Source organism: Sinohyriopsis cumingii, chromosome 4, assembly GCF_028554795.1.
Source record: "Sinohyriopsis cumingii isolate HCF-2022 chromosome 4, ASM2855479v2, whole genome shotgun sequence".
Taxonomy (NCBI): domain Eukaryota; kingdom Metazoa; phylum Mollusca; class Bivalvia; order Unionida; family Unionidae; genus Sinohyriopsis; species Sinohyriopsis cumingii.
The window spans coordinates 148,159,336-148,177,092 of NC_142964.1; the positions used below are offsets into that span (position 1 = coordinate 148,159,336).

General features: G+C 43.5%; 1 non-coding gene across 1 annotated transcript; it reads right to left on the reverse strand.

Moving 5' to 3' along the window:
• Positions 1–15,518: 15,518 nt before the first annotated feature.
• Positions 15,519–15,595, reverse strand: Trnap-cgg (transfer RNA proline (anticodon CGG)). The gene has a single exon. It is a non-coding gene; the product is annotated as a tRNA-Pro (tRNA).
• Between the last annotated feature and the right edge of the window lie 2,162 nt (positions 15,596–17,757).

Below are 17,757 nucleotides of genomic sequence, written 5' to 3' on the forward strand. Positions count from 1 at the left end.
TTTAATATCAGATATGGTGGCTCTCTTATCCAAATCCTGTTGCAATGGCTCGTCAAGAACTTCCACCGTAAAAAAATTTTGATTGGGAAGGACATTGAGGACTTGGGTCGGGTGAATGATTTCTACTAAAGCCACTTCCCAATGGGCTTCGTGATCTAAGGGGATGGCTTGAGGTAATTTAGCCGTGTAACAGCACAACGTGTTGTGGGGAAACACCTCCATGGAACTGTCACTGGGTAAGGTTAAGTAAAATTGGTTTTGGTGACTCATAATTCCAGAGTTCTGTGGCTGTCCGAGGGGTTACTGGACGTCAGAGGCGTGTCTCCGCCCAAAATGGGGTTCTGGTTGTGGTTGTGGTTGGAGTGGTGACTGACACTGGCACTGGACACAAGGTTCCCGTGGTTCCCGTTCGAGGAGAATTTCAGGGAGGGATTGGGAAGCAGGTAACCGATGCAACTGCTCAATAAAATGGTCCACAATTGTTTGTCTCCTTGTTGCAAACTCAAATTGGCGATGGCTGCCCCGATGACACAATACACCACGAAGATTTGGTAGAAAAAGACGATTTGCGTTTTAGGCACACGTTCTCCACACCACACCCACAAGGGTTGTTTTTGTAAATCTTGCACAGAAGAACTAGGTGAAGAAGGAGTGGTCGACGTAGCTGCGTCTGCTGTGTGAAAGGGCATGATGGTCACTTCTTTTTATAGTCGATGACTTGCGAAGCGTCGATCCAAGAATCAAAACTGGGTGGATATCCTTTCCAACGTACTTTGACTTCTTTGACACGTCGTTTGCCCACTTTACGGGTTCTGCGTTCGAGAATGCTTTCGATGTCGTACACGTCGTCTTCTTTTTTGGTGACACGTTGTAACTCGGGCAAATAAAACGTTCCTTTGAGCACTTCTCCGTTCATGTCTTCCAATTTATAGACGGTACGATGACGGCCATGCTCTCGTCCAGTGACGCGAAACAATTCGGTCGTCCAGTTAGGTAAGTAACCTTTGTCGAAAGTGCGTTTGGTTTTGCCAATGCGCACCCAATCTCCTACGGCCAACTCTCCACTTTTCTCGGGGACAGCCCTCGTCGGGGACGTACCAAACAGACGCTCGAACACCAGCACTTCGTTCTCGGGAGTCACGTCTTGCGGGGCACGTCCGATGCTTCGATGGTAAGATTGGTTGTACGCTTGCACCAGGTGCGGTAAGATGTCGATGTACTTCAGAGTGTGGTGATGCGTAAAATATTTCCACATGCGTTCTTTCAAAGTGCGTTGAAAACGTTCCACGATGCTGGCTTTGGTTTCGGGATTCTCGGTGGTAAAAAAATGAATGTCACGTTTCTTTAATTCTTTTTGGAAAGCTTGGTTCAGAAATTCGGTGCCTTTGTCCGTTTGCCATCGAAGAGGGTGACTACCGCTTTGTTTCAACACCCGTTGCAGGGCTCGCACTAACTCGCTGCTGGATTTGGAAGTCAAGGGCACGACCCAGGCAAATTTGGAAAAGACGTCGATGACACAAAACAAATATTTGTAGCCACGATTGTAGCTGGCCAAATGAGAGACATCGGCTAAATCGGCTTGCCATTGATGATCGATGCCTTCCACTCGGGTGCGACTTCTGGCAAACTTGCGTCGAATGGGTTTGTGTAAAGTGTAGGTAGCTTGTTCTTGTAACCATCGTTGCACTTGAGGTAAACGGAGACTTTTCAGTCGAGTTTTGGCAGCACGATACAATTTTTGAACTCCTGCGTAACCTGCAGGATGCGAGGGATCGTAGTAAATGCTGGCTAAGACTTTTTCCATTTTTTATTTTTGTGTTGGTTGGTGTGTTAATAAGGCACCCACTCTTGGAAGAGGCTACTCTTTTTCTCTTGGGGTATTTTCTTGGACTGCAATGCTTTGCGTGTGCGACCGGCAATAGGTGTTGAAGAGGAGGAGGATGTCTGAGCGGGGGATATCGGTTCTTGTTTCACTTCTGTCTTCACTTTCTTTTTCTCTTGTGCTGAAGAAGGGGTGGCCATCATCTTTTTAATCCATCCAATTCTGGAGGTAGGTGGTGTTGTTAACTTGCGTACTTTTTCTGGTGGAGTTTGAAACCCTTCTTCTTCTTCTTCTCCTTTTTCTGTCTTGGTCACTGGTACTGGTACTGGTACTGGTGATGGTGCTGGACTTTTCATCAAGGTCTTAAAATCTTTCAGAGTGGGTAGAGCTGTTTCGTCTAAAGCTTTCTGGTGAAAGAGTTGCAGTCGTTGCAAGAGTTGACCGTACTTTTGCGATTTTTCTGTTTCGGACAAATCTTGGCGATCCATCAAGGACTGCAATTCGTGTTGTAACTGGGACATCTCGCTCAAATTGGGATTGGGAGGTAAATGCGGGGTGCGCTGTTCTTGCCACCGATGGTATTCCATCCATCGTTTGTAAGGCACTAAAGCTAGTTTTCGTCCTTCCATGGGGTTGTCAGCGGTCGATTCTGAGATCTTGGGACTTCCGAGGGCCTTTTTATCTTGCTCCCACTAGTCCTCCCAACATGGTTCCCAAGACTCCTTTCAGTATGGGGCCTAACAAGAGAGGTAAAATGCCTCCACGTTGCACTAACATCTTCTTTTTTTGACGAATGGGAATTTTCTTTTGAACCATTTTCCGAAGAACGTGACGATGTTTGCCTAAGCATTGTTTCTGGTGTTTGGACAAAGGGATCGTGCCTTTCAAGACGTTCAAACAACATTCGCACACGGTATCGATGACCTCTTTGGAGGCCGATTGAATGAGTTTTTTTCGTAGGAGTGGAGAAGCTTTGGACAGGACAGATAACATGTCCCCATGTTTGACTAAACGTGGAGGCAATCCTTTCCTTTTCTTTCCTTGGGGTTTTCTGGAGGGTGACATCTTTGCTTGTGGGTTCCGGGACATTCACCAAACAGACAATAACGTCGATGACTTAACACACACCCTTTTATCTTTTTTGGGACTATCGCTTTGTCATAAAGGTGACAATGTTTTTCCCAAAATCGCCAAGGAATCCTCCCCTTTGTTGACGCCTCTTTTTCTTGGAACGACTGTGTCTTTTCTTAGGGTAATGTCGATGCTTGGCTAAGCGCTTTGTCGGATGACGCGTCTGCCTTTGTCTCTTTCTTTTTTGGCTTCTTGGAGGTGACATTTTTTACAAGTTCACTGATACCCCTACTTGGTCACAGGCCTTTTTTATACTGGAACGCGTCGCCACTGATTGTCTTTACGTCGTATCAGTTTGAGGACAGGCATGACACGTCGTGCAGGGGTACGTAACGGACTAAATCGAGCCAGTTCTTGCTTGGACAAATCCAGTAAACTTTGTAACATGCCCGATCTTTCTTGGACTTTGATTTTGGGAGCAGGTACTTTGTGAGCAGCAGCCACTGCCACTAAATTGGAGGGTCCTGCCACTGGGAAAGTTCTTTTTGGGGTCATCAACGGAGAAGTTCTTGGTGTAATCAACGTCTCCAAGTACTCTTCAGTTCTTGGTGTCATCAACGGAGAAGTGGATGAACGTGAGGATGCCGGAGACGCAGTCACTGCCGTGGCAGATCGTGGTTTGCGAGTGTAAAGTTGCGTCCTGGCCGAAGTGCTTCTCTTGCGACTAGTTTTCTTCTGTGGGCTTTTCTTTTTCTGGAGACTTTTTCTCTGTTTCTTTTTCTGGGGGCTTCTTTTCTTTTTCCGGGGTGGTGGTGTCTGATAAGAGGAGGGTCCCGCCACTGGAGAAGTTCTCCTTGGGGACCTGGTCTTTTTCTTCTTGGGGCTTCGTTGGACTTTTTTTTTTGGGATAACTTTGGGAGCATTAGGATCCCATCTTAAGAGAGAGCGAATGATGACCCCTCCTAGAGTACCGCTCCCTCCAGGTTTCAAAATGATTTGTTTTTTGGTTTGAGTGTCGATGCGGGGATCGGCCAGTTGGACCAAAGCGACTTTGTTTCGATCGAAAAAGCGTTTGGTTTGATGAGGAATCTGAATGATTCCTTGGAGTAATTGACGTGCTGTCACCGTGAACCATCGTAAGACTTCTTTGAGACTAGCTTCTAAGACACGAGCTCGTGTTTGTGGATTTTTTTCTCGACTGATGCCATACAAGGCACGAATCAATTTGACGGGAAGATGCGACTGAAGGGACGTCATGTTCACACTGTGTGAGACAGACGAAAAAGGGTCTGAGGTTTTTATAGATTTTTTTATGGGGAGTGAAATGAAGTCGAGGACGGAGACGTGTACAGGACAGGCCCTCCGTCTTGGCACCATTGGTGAAACAAGTGGGTACGAAATCGCAAATCCTCTTGGGTCGTAGGTTTCAAACGACGAGTAAATAGGCGTGTGGCGTTTGAGTGGCATCGTCGTACGCCTGAGTCAGCCAAGGCGTTCCTAACTGTTTGGCTAAGACTTGCACTTGCGATTTATCTCGAGGGCTTTTAAACAAGACCACGTAATGCGCATTGAGACTGATGGTGCGATGGGCTTTACTTTGTTGAAACAAATTTTGGGTGATGTAAACGACACTGGCATTACGGTGATGCCCTTTGCGCGTGAACCACAATTTAATTTCTTCTTCGTCTTCTCCTAACATGTCGTCGAAAATGACCAAATGGGTTTGACGGGAGTCAGAGACGATGCTGTCGTCTTCTTTAGGAATGCCTTCCACAAACACGATGGAATCGCCTTGACTTTCTCGCAAGAGGTTGTACGGCGATTGCCACTCTTTGTAACACCACACGATCCGTTGAGGTGGTCGATCAATCAAATGATGTTTATGTTCGATCAAACGTTTGACGAATTCGGTTTTGCCTGAACCGCTAGGTCCAGCAATGAGCATGTTAAAGGGATGGCGAAGATACAAAGCCTCCCAGCTGGCACGATCTAAGTGTTCGTCGATGACTTTGACAGTGGAGGAAGAGGGAGCAGAGACAGCAGAGGTAGCCATTGTGTGAGAAATGTCACTTGTGACACGAAAAACAAACAAGACAAGAGTTTATATACTTTTTCAGAACACGTTTATTGAATTTTTTTTTTCAAACATGAATACGAAAGACAAAAATACATAAAAGCCAAAGGCTTAAGTACAAGGATAAAAGGCACATGATAACTATGAACGTGGAATGAAAACAAGTGTCTGTACAACATGTTTTGGGTAATGTTCTAACCAGTTCTATAGTAGGGGGTAAGGTCACACAAGTGTCCTCCCGAAAGGGTCTTTCAGGCCTGTCCACGACAGTCCTGTCCTGGGTGACGGGTTCTTCTGGCACCGTCACTAACACGGGTTGAAAAGTAACTTTTTTCCTTGAACAACTCTCGTGCATACTGGGCCACTTCTTGGGTCCAAGCCTCAAAACCCCATTCTTTCCAGGCACGGACATCTGTCCAGTGGGGATGTAAGTCACAAGCTACACACACGTCGTCATACACGTCTTGGGTAGCTAAAAGTTGACGAATCTTTTTTTCCTGTTGAGGTCGAGAAGTATCCAGATGAAAACGCAAGGCTTTGAGCAAAAGGAGTTTTTCGTGACCATTTAAGGCCATTGAGGTGGTAAGTACTGATCGTAAAGAGTCCACAAAGAATCGGCTGGTAAACGAAATCCCAGAAAACAAGTCACTAAGACACACACCACTTGTCGTCCCAAATTGAATGGATAAAATTCTTGTAATAATTGATGGTAATGATCCACGGTTTGAATATGGGCATTGAGTACCTTCCACGGAATCTGTTGAATGATATGTGACATAATCCGTGGCATGGCAACTTGATTTTATAGTGTCTTTGTTTCGGAAGCAATAAAGGTAATTTCTAACCAAACATGTTCGTTCTCCAGTAGGGAATTTAAATGTTACATACTGTAACTGAAACGTCAGAGTTTGTCTAGATGTTTCGTCTTTCTCTAAGCAGATTCCATGTAACAAATGTTGGTAATCCTTTAACTCGTCTTCCTCAATACGTTGCAGTAAGTGAATCTCGAAGTAACCAAAATTACGAACGTCTGGTCCATCATCATCATTCACAAACTGAAAGTGTTCAACAAGGTCTGACCACTGAAAAAATTTCTGACGAATCAGTCCTCTTATACCATTCAGGTACCCGTGGTTAAAGATCTGGTGACGTAACGGATGCAATCGTTCTTTACGTTTCACTTGTATTTTCACCAGCTCTCGGTAAATCTTTTCTCTCAACTCCTCAGGCAAGCCCAAAATGTTCTCTTGTAAAGTATCCATAAGTATATACACTGTTTTTGGAATCGTTGGGTGGTGGCCAATAGCCTCGTTTAACTTTGTGCCTAATGTAATATCCACTCATAATCAGTCTTCTTGTATTTTGGAACATAGCATAATTCAAAAACGGACGAATCACTTTGAGTTTGCGTTTCACTTGTATTTTGATCAGTTCTCGGTAAATGCGTTCTCTCAACTCCACAGGCAAAGCACGAATGTTCTCTAGCAAAGTATCCATGAATAGGTCATACTAAATCCTCTTTGGTCTGACACAAGAAATGTACTGTTTGCACAAACATGGTTTTACTTCAGTGTCGAATTTAAATCGTTCAGTCACTAATTTGCACATTACAATTCGTTCAGAAGTTTCCTCTTTCACCAAGTTGACATTGTGTTCAAGATGTTGGTAATTCATTAACTCTTCCTCTGGAATTCGATGCAGTACGTTTACAATGATGTACCTACAATCGTCCATACCAAACCAATCCTTTTTAAAACTAGAGGATCGTTCATCAATGTCTGTCCGATGGAACACTTTCAGTTGAATCAATCCTTGTATAGCCTTCAGGTACCAGTGGTTCAAACACCGGTGACGTAACGGATGCAATTGTTCTTTACGTTTCACTTGTATTTTGACCAGCTCTCGGTAAATGCGTTCTCTCAACTCCACAGGCAAAGCACGAATGTTCTCTTGTAAAGTATCCATGAACAGATTATGGTAAGAAGTTACTTCAATGTCTCGGTCCCACTAAGGGTAAGTAATGACAATTCGGTGACCATCTAGCATGTTAAACGTAGGCCGAATCTTGCGGTTCCCAGTGGTGAAGTGACACACCGCAACTGAAGCACTTGACTTTATCTCCTTCGCCCAAGTAGAAAAATCCGGCTCTGGCTAATTCTTCGGCGGTCGGTCCTCCCAGATACTTTGGCCATTTTCCTTTGAACGATTGAAGACGATTTTCAAAGTCGCAGTATTCCGACAAACGCACAGGAAACGAATATTCGTCTTTCACAGGTTCGTTTCGATGAGGGTTGGGTGACATGAACAGGAATTTGCTCAAGGCTGGATGATATCCGTAGGGAACTAGACGTGAAGGTGAACATTCCCCTTTAAACCCAGTAAAGTGTCCAAGAGGACGAGCGGCATCACTTTCGCATCCCACAGGTTTGACACGCACAGCATCCCTTTCCATGATAGGGGTAGGGACACTAAAGTTCCCATGATGCTTTACGGCATCGCTCAGGTCACAAGGTACAGCATCGTACACATCGCAAGGCTCACAATCGCACTCGTCTGCAAACTCCGTTACGCAATTACAATGGTAACCACATGGACAATCGCAGTTTCCTTCCGGACATTTTCCGTCGCAATGCCTGGGTCTTATCCATCCAGTATTAGTCACACTAGAGGAAGATACAACTTTTTTACAATCCCCAAACTGGAACGATGTCTCTTTCAAAGTATTCATCTTGTTAGCTCGGTCTTGGTAGTCACAATGAACTATTGATCTTGACCATAGCCCCCTTTTTATACTAGTCGCAATGCAGTCTCCAGCTTGTACATCTTTCCTTTTTTACGTTTTTTATGTCCAGTTCTGGAAGGTACCGTCTCTAAGGTACCGTCAACATTGTACCGTAGTGTGATGGGTGGAAAGGCCATAGAAAGGTAAGGGCAGTGCGGAGACCATCGAGTATGTTCCAGAATAGCTGAATCTTTATAGATACATAGATCCATTCGTAACTTCAGTCCGCAAGCGAAACACTGTACCTCGTATCCCAATCCTGACTCAGGTCCCAAGTAGACAAATCCTGTTCTAGCTAAAACATGCGAAGAAGGTAATCCTTCCCTATCCGTAGGCCATTTCTGAAACGTGTCTAATCGACGGGCACAATCACAAGAGTCAGGTAAGAAGACTGGAAAATGGTAGGGTTTGAGTTCTCATCGGGTTTCTCACTCGATTCTTGCTGTGGCGAAGTCATCTTTCTGGTAGGGTAACTATCCTCTTACAACCAATGTTTTATACCAACGTGTCCATACGGTAAGGTGAAATGATTGGGAAGTCTCACTCGCTTCTGGTACACGATTTGATAGACTTTTTCTAGCGGTCGACTGACGATGTGGTGAGTGGGTAAACGTACAATCTTGTTCGGCTGATAGGTGGTCACTTTAAAGTTTCCATCCTCTCCCGATTGCAAGGCTTCTTTCAATACCCCAAAATTGACCACACGACTGGTACGATAATTCAGAGTCAGTCCTTTCACTTTGCACGTCGTGTGCACTTCTCCTTGTTTGTCCCGGTATTCGTAGCCGTAATTTTTGGGACCACCACTGACGAAACTTAGAATCTTGTCGTCGGGATGCTCGTCTGTCCAGGCTCCTAAACGGTCTCCTTCGATGTTAGGGTGCTGTTGACTCGGGTGATGGATGTAAATGCAACTGTCCGTGTCAAAGTACAGGACGCGTTCCCCTAACAGTTCTAACGCTTCGTACAATTTTAAGCGAGCATGAGCTGTCACGTAAGCCGCAATGATGACATTTCCAAAAGGGTCGTCTTGTACAAAGTCCAAATCTTCTTCGTAATTGACCAAGATCAAATTCTCTCGAACGACGTCCACGTGTTTCATGTATTTGGTTTTGTCGTGAATCATCTGGAAGTAGCGGGAAGGTTCTGTCAAATATTCCGTCTTGGGTAAACACGGTCGTTGTGCCATTTTACCCCACAAGCAATTTAACATCACTTTGGCAAACGATCGCCTGCCTTCGTTTTTCTCGATGTGGTCTAAAGTGATGCCTTCTTGTTCATAGTATTTCTCTTTGAATTGTATTTGGTCTTCGGGAGTGTGACACCAGGAAGGATAGCCGCTGACTTCTTGTTTCAGTATCAAAAAGGCATCCACGTAGTCGGCGAAAATGCCTTTCTGACTGGGATCACCCTTGTGGTATTGTTGTGTCTTGGGAAAGTGGCAAATTTCGTACACTTCTAACAGTTGGTATCCCATGTCCAGAGCTTTGAACAATTCTACGCTGACCCAGGTTCCCGTCAAGGCACGTTCTTCCTGGCTGTGCTGACATGGTTGGTCTTGGTTGCACGTTTAGGCACAAGTACGGCACAATGGAAACATCAGTTTGCCTTGACAATGGTGAGGTAAGACGGGATGGTATAGGTTCGTGGGAGGCAAAACTTTGCACTTGATCAAGCCTTCGTATTGTCGAATGTTTTTCAGGTCGATGTGTTCCGTCAGCAATTGTGGGTGCCCTACAGGAAAGCGACAATATTTGCACACGTAGGGATACAGCGAACACACGTCCAAGTATTTGATTTCTTCTCCTTTCTCTTCGTCGGCTTGGTACAGCAAACAGGTGGCATTGGTTCTTCCTCCGTACAAACTATCCCTCGGGTTCAGCGGGTCCATGAACTGGTAACTTTCCACGAGGCGTTTAAACTCGGGATCGGTTTTCATACGGTGATCGTACTCGTGTTCCCACATTTCCACCACTTGGTATCCTTCCTGTTCCAACTTTAGGCGTCGCTGACAAGTGTCCTGGTACAAGTCTTCCATGGTTTGTTGCAAAAACTGATTTTTAGTGCCACGGTCAGGGTAACAGACGGGACATCCGTGAAATAAGCAACCGTTAAACTCGTACACGATCTTGGGGTTTTCTAAGTCCCAGCCATCGACCGAATACGTTCCGATGGTCTTTTCGCCCCCTCCGTTGCGGGCATGCTGAATCCACTTGTCTTCCTTGTCGCACAAGTAATGTAACCAACGTAGGGCTTTGACCGAGTATTGACGTTTGACAAAGTGGGTCGTTTGAGGACTGATGACAGCCACGGTGTTTTCAGGCATGAATCGTTGTCGATACACTAAGGAACACGCTTTGGCAATGGTGCAAGCTTCTTTCAAAGGATCGACCCCTCCGTGTTCCATGAACAGTTCTCGAAATTTTCCACAGCAACGCCGTAAAATGTCCACGTCGGAACGACAATACTTTAGCATTTCTTCCTGAAAGTCGAAAGGGTCCGAGGCGTGAGCCTGGTACCAAGCGTAGAAAGCTTCTCGTTGTTCGGTACGCATGTTGTCGGGGTCGTAATAGTGAGCCTCAGGTAAATGGGGTAGAACGGCGTGTTGATTGGCTTCCGTATTGAAAAAGTGTGGAAAGTACCCTTTAGCCATTTCTGTCATTCCAAACGTTTTAGGCATTCGACTCAAAGGCATGGCCAAGTAGCTTATGGAATCTTTAAACTGTACTTGTCCCACTTGCATGAAAATGATTTTGGCTCCGTTCAAAGTCACTTTAGGACGCTCGGTGCCTTGTTCCGTATAGTACCTCAAAAGAAACTGTCCATCGTATCCGGAGAAATTGTGAGCCATCACCGTGGCATGACGATGCCAATCTCCGTAACGTTCGATGTCCTCTTGGCTCCACGTCTGTCGATGGGGTCTAAAACCCATTGGGCAAAATCGGCTAACGTGTTCGGTCCCCGAAAGATTTTTTCACGCCCTCCAGGAATCTTGCTGCAGTGAGGGCAATGACTGAAGATAGGTTCTTGAATGCACTTCTCACACGCTCGATGAGCCACGCAGAAATTAGGAATGTGAATGCCGGTTTCTTGCATGGATTCGAAATCGAAAAAGATGAAATTGCCTTTCTTCTTGTGACCGTCCTCTTTCTCTGGTGGGGGTTGGTATTTTTGCAAGTAGCATTGGTGTTCCAAGTCCACGATGTGGTGACAAATGTGACATTTTTTCTTTCCTGAACATACGTGTGCCTTGGTATTATTGGTACGTATGACTTGTTCACACGTAGGGCACAATCTCAGGAGTTGACAAGCACATTTTTTCTGTGAACCTTGCGTTTTCAGATGTTGTTGGTAACAGGTAGGGCTGACAAACGTGCGCAGACAAGTTGAACAAGGCACTGGTTCTTCGCTCAGACAGGGTGAAGAGGCCAAACATCCTGAGCATTTCCAGTATCCACAATGCTTGTGTTGCTCTCGATTATTATAACCATGGTCACATTTCTCACAGTAATAACCGTATCCCAGGAATCCGGTGATACTGGTAATGGTATCGAAATGGTCATCGTGATGATAAAGGTGAATGTATTTTCCGTCCTTAAAATCTTGGCCTCGAAACAACAAAGGCCCGCGCATTTCTTGAGGGTGCACTTTCAAGGTGTATCGTGGAGCTAGGACATCTTGCAATTTTTGCATCTCAGGAATGCCACAGGGTGTGTCTTTGGACAGGCCAGCTTGTTGCAACAGGAGTTCTGCTTCGTTTCGTTGTTTGGCTCGGTCCGATTGTTGAATAGTTTTCCAGGCTCTTTTCCATTCTGCCGTGTCGTTCTTGTTGGCTTAGGTTCGTCCCACCACGATGGCTCGGGCTAAGCACATCTGGTCTTGAGGGTTGTTAATTTGGACGAGACTCTTTTTGGTGCTGCGAAGGTCGTTCACCAATAACATCTTTTTGCATCCAGTCCCTTGAGGAGGAGAGACGTGGGTCATGTCCAGTGTGGCTTTACCATCGGTGATGTCAAACTGATCATTAGATTGTTGCACGTGTTGAATCTTGTCCATGACTTTGGAAGCGGTCAATTCTGCAGGGGTGCTAAACTCGATCCAAACAGGGGATTTCAAACCGTCGTGTTGTATGGAAAGTCTCAAGCGATCGTCTTCTTTGGGTTGACATTGTCGCTTGAGTGCAGTGAGCAAAGAATCCCACACCCCAGTGATAAACACTTCTGCTTTCTCTAACGGCACTTCAGCCTTGAAATCTTTAAACTTCACCGTGTATTTGTAAGCCGTGGTTCTAAATTTTCTAGAGGAGCGCTTTTCCGTCTCTCGAATGGAATAGTATTTTTCAGGGTTGACTAAGGGTGGTGAACTTGGTTTAGAGGGTTCGGATTCTGGTTCACTCATGTCCTCTTCAAAATCACTGGCATGAATTTGTGCCAAGACTTCAGCTCTGGTACGAGGCGATAGATCACGTTTCTGCCTCTTACTTTCTTCTTCTTTCTTCTCGAATGAATAGGATCGTTTCATCTTGAGTGAAAAACGTCAAATGACTCAAGTTCAAACACCATAGACTAATTTATAGTCATGGCAGACTAGCGTATATAAAAGGGTGTGTGTCTTGTTCTTTCACTATTCATTTCACTCTCAAGCCGAGCACAACGATGGAAGAGACTAACCAAATCGAACGTTTCGTCAGAGCTTTGCGAGGGGTCATTAGAAAATTCTCTTCAGATCAGCCTACGGACTACTCTCCTTCCTTTCGAGATAAAAGTCAAGATACTTGCTATATCTGTCAGAAGAAAGGGCATTGGTCTTCAGAGTGTCCAGACCGTCAAAAAAGAACAAAAACAGGGGCTAAAAAAGACAAAAGTCAAGATACATGTTATTATTGTAAAGAAAAAGGACATTGGTCTCCAGATTGCCCAAAAAAGAAACAAGAGGAGTCAGAAGAAAAGAGGGATTCTTCAGAAGAAGAGAGGGATTCTTCGGAAGAAGAGAGGGATTCTTCAGAGGAAGAAGAGGAAGAAAGAAGACAATTCTATTTACAAGAGGCAAAGAAACAGGAGAAGAAAAGAAGAAGGGAAGAAAATGAGGAAAAGACGGTGAAGAAATTTAAAAAACAGAGAGATTAAACAAGGAGAAAGAAGAAGTCAATGAACTTTTCAAAAATGTGTTATGTTGTGAATTGTGAATTGGATTGTAAAAAATGGAGAAAAGAATAAATTAATGATATAAGGTAAATGTCTTTGAGTTACGATTTTAAAATAAGAACGTACACTCACGCACTCATACACAGAAACGTACTATAAGGGTAAAATGGGCTGTTTAATATTTTTTTTTAGTTATTGGCAAATTGAAAGGCTATCTCTTTTCGAGAAATGTGGGTGGCCCTGAAAAGGGCCTTTTTTCTTCATGGTGAAGGGGTGAGTTTAAGCAATCAACTTTAACTGCTTTAAGCCTTTGCCACGGCCAAGGCCTACTTCTGGACTGCGTAATGTTGATGATGATTGGGTTGAAATCACTAAGGGTGGTACGGTAGGCTTAGTCACAGGGTTAACGTGTTTAGCTCGGGAAGGTCGTATTCTCTTCGGTCGTGATAAAGAAGTCTGATACATTTGTTTCAGACTTCTTAACTCCGCTAAAATGTCCAACAGTACCGTGACCGTTTGATTTTCACCCTCTTGTTTCTTTGCTGCTACTTCTTCTTGCTGTTGTTTTTTTCTTACCTCTTCTTCTTGCTGCTGTTGCTGTAGGAGAAAAGCTTGTTCCGCTTCCTTTTATCGTTGTATAAATTTCTCCAATTCTTCTTTCTGTCTCTGTCTAAAATTCTCCACTTGCGGTAATGAAGAAGGTAACGAAGGTTCCGGAACAAATTCTTGCGAGGAGAGAAAATCCACAAAATCCCAATTCACCTCTTCTGAAAGTAAGTCCGGGTTCCCTTGGGCAGTCTCCCCTCTTGGTGCACCCCAATGGATCGTTTTCTGAATTTCCGTCATGTTGAATCACTGTCGCATAGATTGACTGCACACAAGTGCTAGCGAATCTATATAGACTACGTGACGTCACAGACTGCTCTCTTCGGATTGGATGCGGGCTGACTGAATTTTGTAACGCGTGTTCGGATTGGTGAATGAACTCAATCCGTTTCAATCCTTCCTCTACCTATAAATAAGCGCAGTTCACTGCATTGATTCACCTGTTCTCGTCGCTTCAAGATGTGGACCGATGTGCAATCTTCTACGCTTGTGTCTTCCATGATGTTCCGGACGGACATGCTCATGTATGTCCGATCCAAGTGGACCGTTGTCCACAGGACAAACACCAGCCTGTGGATACGTAGGATCTACGTTGAAAGACAAGGATGCCTGAAAAGAGTGCTGATTTACGGACCAACAGTAAGACGCAGCCTAAGGACAAGAAGAAGACCAATGCGGTGCCCTTTATGTTAATGAATACATTAACATAAACCCAAAGGCCCTTTTCAGGGCCAGCCATATTTCTCGAAAAGAGAATGACTTTTCAATTGCCTACCCCTTTTTTATTTTTTATTTTTTTTAAAAAAAAATCCCATGTTCAATTTCCCTTGACGCTATAAAGTCCCACCCTGTTTAATTTCCCTTGACGCTAAACCGTCCCACGATTTTTCTCCATGTTAATTTCCCTTGACGCTAATCTGACCCACGATTTTTCTCCATGTTAAATTTCCATTGACGCTAATCTGACCCACGGGTGTTTTTAATGCTAATTCCCATTGACGCTAATCTATCCCCCTTCACTACTAACATGAGCAGCAACATTAACCTTACAATGTTTTTTTCAAGATCATAGAAAGGAAATAGAAAAATCACAACCCCACCTCTTCCAAGACCTAGGAACCTATGATTCGAACCTAAATAGCGAAATCACAATATATGAATGGGATATAGCAATTAGCTCAACAACAAAAAGAGAGAGAAAAAAAAAAAAAAGAAACGTCCCTTGGCAAAGATAAATTAGGGTACATAATATATAAAAAATCTCCCCAGCAATATAACAACATCCATTATTAAGCTACTAAACACGATTTGGAATAATGGAGACTTACCCAATAGCTGGAAACATGTCATAGTTATCCCCATCCCTAAACCGGGCAAAGATCCTAATAATATAAATTCATATCGACCCATTTCTCTCACCAATAATATCTGTAAACTAATGTAAACCATAATCTTTGCAGCCTCCAAGAGACTTAAAAATAGGGACGGGCAAAAAACGAAATGAAACTTTTTTCAGGCAGCGGGGAAAATCAAAGTTCGTAGGAAAATACTGTGGATGTCTATTACCCGCAGTGACACTGATTACGAACGAGTTCATTCAAGCACACAGAATTCAGGCCCCACCCATACAGTTTTGGCTACCAATGAATAACCTCGTGTTGCTGACCTGAATACTCCAAACTGCTCCCAGCGGCGAACAACACACATGTTTATGCCGCACGAATACTTGAAGCCGTTCCTGTTCCCGCCTTGATGTTAACCATCAGCCCATTCAAGGGTTGGATTTGGATTTTTTTTTTAAACGTAGCTTTAATAATTGTTCAGTCATTTCGCTACGATGTATGCAGTGTGACAGTTTATAGTTATGCCTAGCACTGGGGCATCATGCCGAAGACATGTAGTATGATGTACCACCCAGTCACATTATCCTGACACCAGGCCGACCAGTCCTAACACTAACTTCTTAATGCTGAGCGCCAAGCGAGGCAGCTGTTAGTACCATTTTGTAAGTCTTTGGTATGACTCGGATGGGGATCGAACCCACGACCTCCCGCATCCGAGGCGGACGCTCTTACCACTAGGCCACCGGAGCGGTCGACCATTCAAGGGCCAAAAATAATTGCCTCAAATGCCTAAGGGTTTTCACATAGGATAAAAACAAATTTCGGCAACAACAGTTTTAATGATCATATATGGCCCATTCGTCAACCGTTCAAAAGGAGTTACTCTTATTTCATCTAAGACCTGGTATTGTTTTATTGTTATTTCGAAAAATGATTGTACGCTAAATTCTAAAATAACGCGGAGTAGGAAAATTCGAAACTGGTCAGAGAGATCCTAATTAAAATATGTGGCTTACGCACAACTGTTTGTTGAGAATAGCCCGAAAATTAGAATACTGGGTAGAATTTGATCATTAGTACATCAATGCGGTTTCAGAGAGGTTTCGCTGACGTTTGGGGATTCCGACCAGACTTTTCCTTTTCCTCGCCCATACATGTATGTATAAGTAGCATGCTGTGCATTCAACAAAGCGTCAGTGGTCTTGTTCCATGATTCTAACAATTAATTAGAGTGCTGTGCACACAACTATAATCCCCGAAGTGCTTGCCTTGCACGTAGCAGGGGTGTAATCTTATTGAGTGGTGGTTCTGTTTCTCACTTGGCTAACAGTTAAGAAGTCGGTGTATGCCGACATTAACCGCTCGTACAAGGCCGAATGACCTTATATAAACGTAATCAATGATGATGATAATGATGATGGTGGTGGTCGTGATCAGTGTTGCCACCATTCGTTGACCAGACAAAGAAACATTATTCCCTTGAAGGGACTGATGATCTAATGGGTGAAAAAAAAATTCAGGAATTCAAGATACGATCGTTTCTTTCTTTGAACTGTCGAGTGTTGAACCCATCTCCGATATTCTTCAGCGATAATATTATTTTAAAATTAGTTGCTGTGGTTCACATGTTTGATGTCAGCTTTGCGACATTTACTTTTATAATATAAGTAGACATCATGAAAAGTCTTTTAGTGCAAATGACATGTCATAATGATGACCCATTCAGGGGAGAAGTGGCAAGATTGTTTAGGTTGAAGTTATGGAAGCCAGTTTGGATTTGTGACTGTCGCCAGATTTTTAAGACTTAGTGAGAGAAAAAAAACCCCAACTTTTCATGATAATTACTTATTCAAGAGAAGTATTGACAAGATGTTTAAGACTGTCGTTATTGTAGCCATATTGGATGTAGGACTGGCACCATTTTCATCAAGGACCCACTAGGTATCATAAGAACTGGTGAAAAAATGTGTTGATATAGCCATCCATTTGGAGAGGAGCAGATATACAATGTTTTCAAGATAGAGTTTCGATTAAGGCGTAACAACAGCAAGATTCTTAACATTGGTACTGTTGCAGCTAGTTTGAACGTTCCATCTTTATCATGTTCATTTAGGTGGCGCTCTACAGTGTAGCATTTTGCATAGTGTTTTAGACATTTAAAGTTAAAGAACTTCCCCCTTTTTACCTCACTAGTTTACTGGCTATTTAAAACAAGACGTTTATATCTTAAGTATCATTGAAACCTTTAATTCCCTTTATTCTAGTAAGTGATTGATAGATGTGATATAGGTTATAGATTATACAGCTTAACCTTACTTAAGATGTACATCTCTCAAAAAACTGCCTTCTCCGCTTAGTCATTTTCACTTCCTGGACTTATGAGGTAAACATTTTAAAAAAAGCCGATAACTTTCTTTACATTTTGTATGCTTTGCATTTCATTCATTGCACTTTTAGCAGCTGGTATTGTCTAGTTAGCGAAATTCGTTTTCCATTTTAATAACTGCTAAATATATCGTACTTTAGACTAAATCAGGCTGATATTTCGTGCACACGGGAACATTCATTTTGGTTAGCTGTGTGCTTAGACCATGTACAATGTCAACGAGATTTCAGCCATAGTACATGAAAGTAACATAGAAGTATGCCAACATTCGCTCCATTGTGCATGTTGCAAATGCAAAATACTTCACCATACAGCTATCACTCTCTCAAAAGTTCATTTTTAAATTTTAACAAAACGTAAAAACTCTATTTTGATCTAATCGTTCATGCAGGACGGATAACAATAACACGATTTTCAATATGGCTGTCGTGGTGTACACCCTGGACACCAGATCGACACCATATTCAGTTAGACCCAGCTAGACATAATTATAAGTCTTTTAGTGAAATCCCCAGGTTAATATGACTTA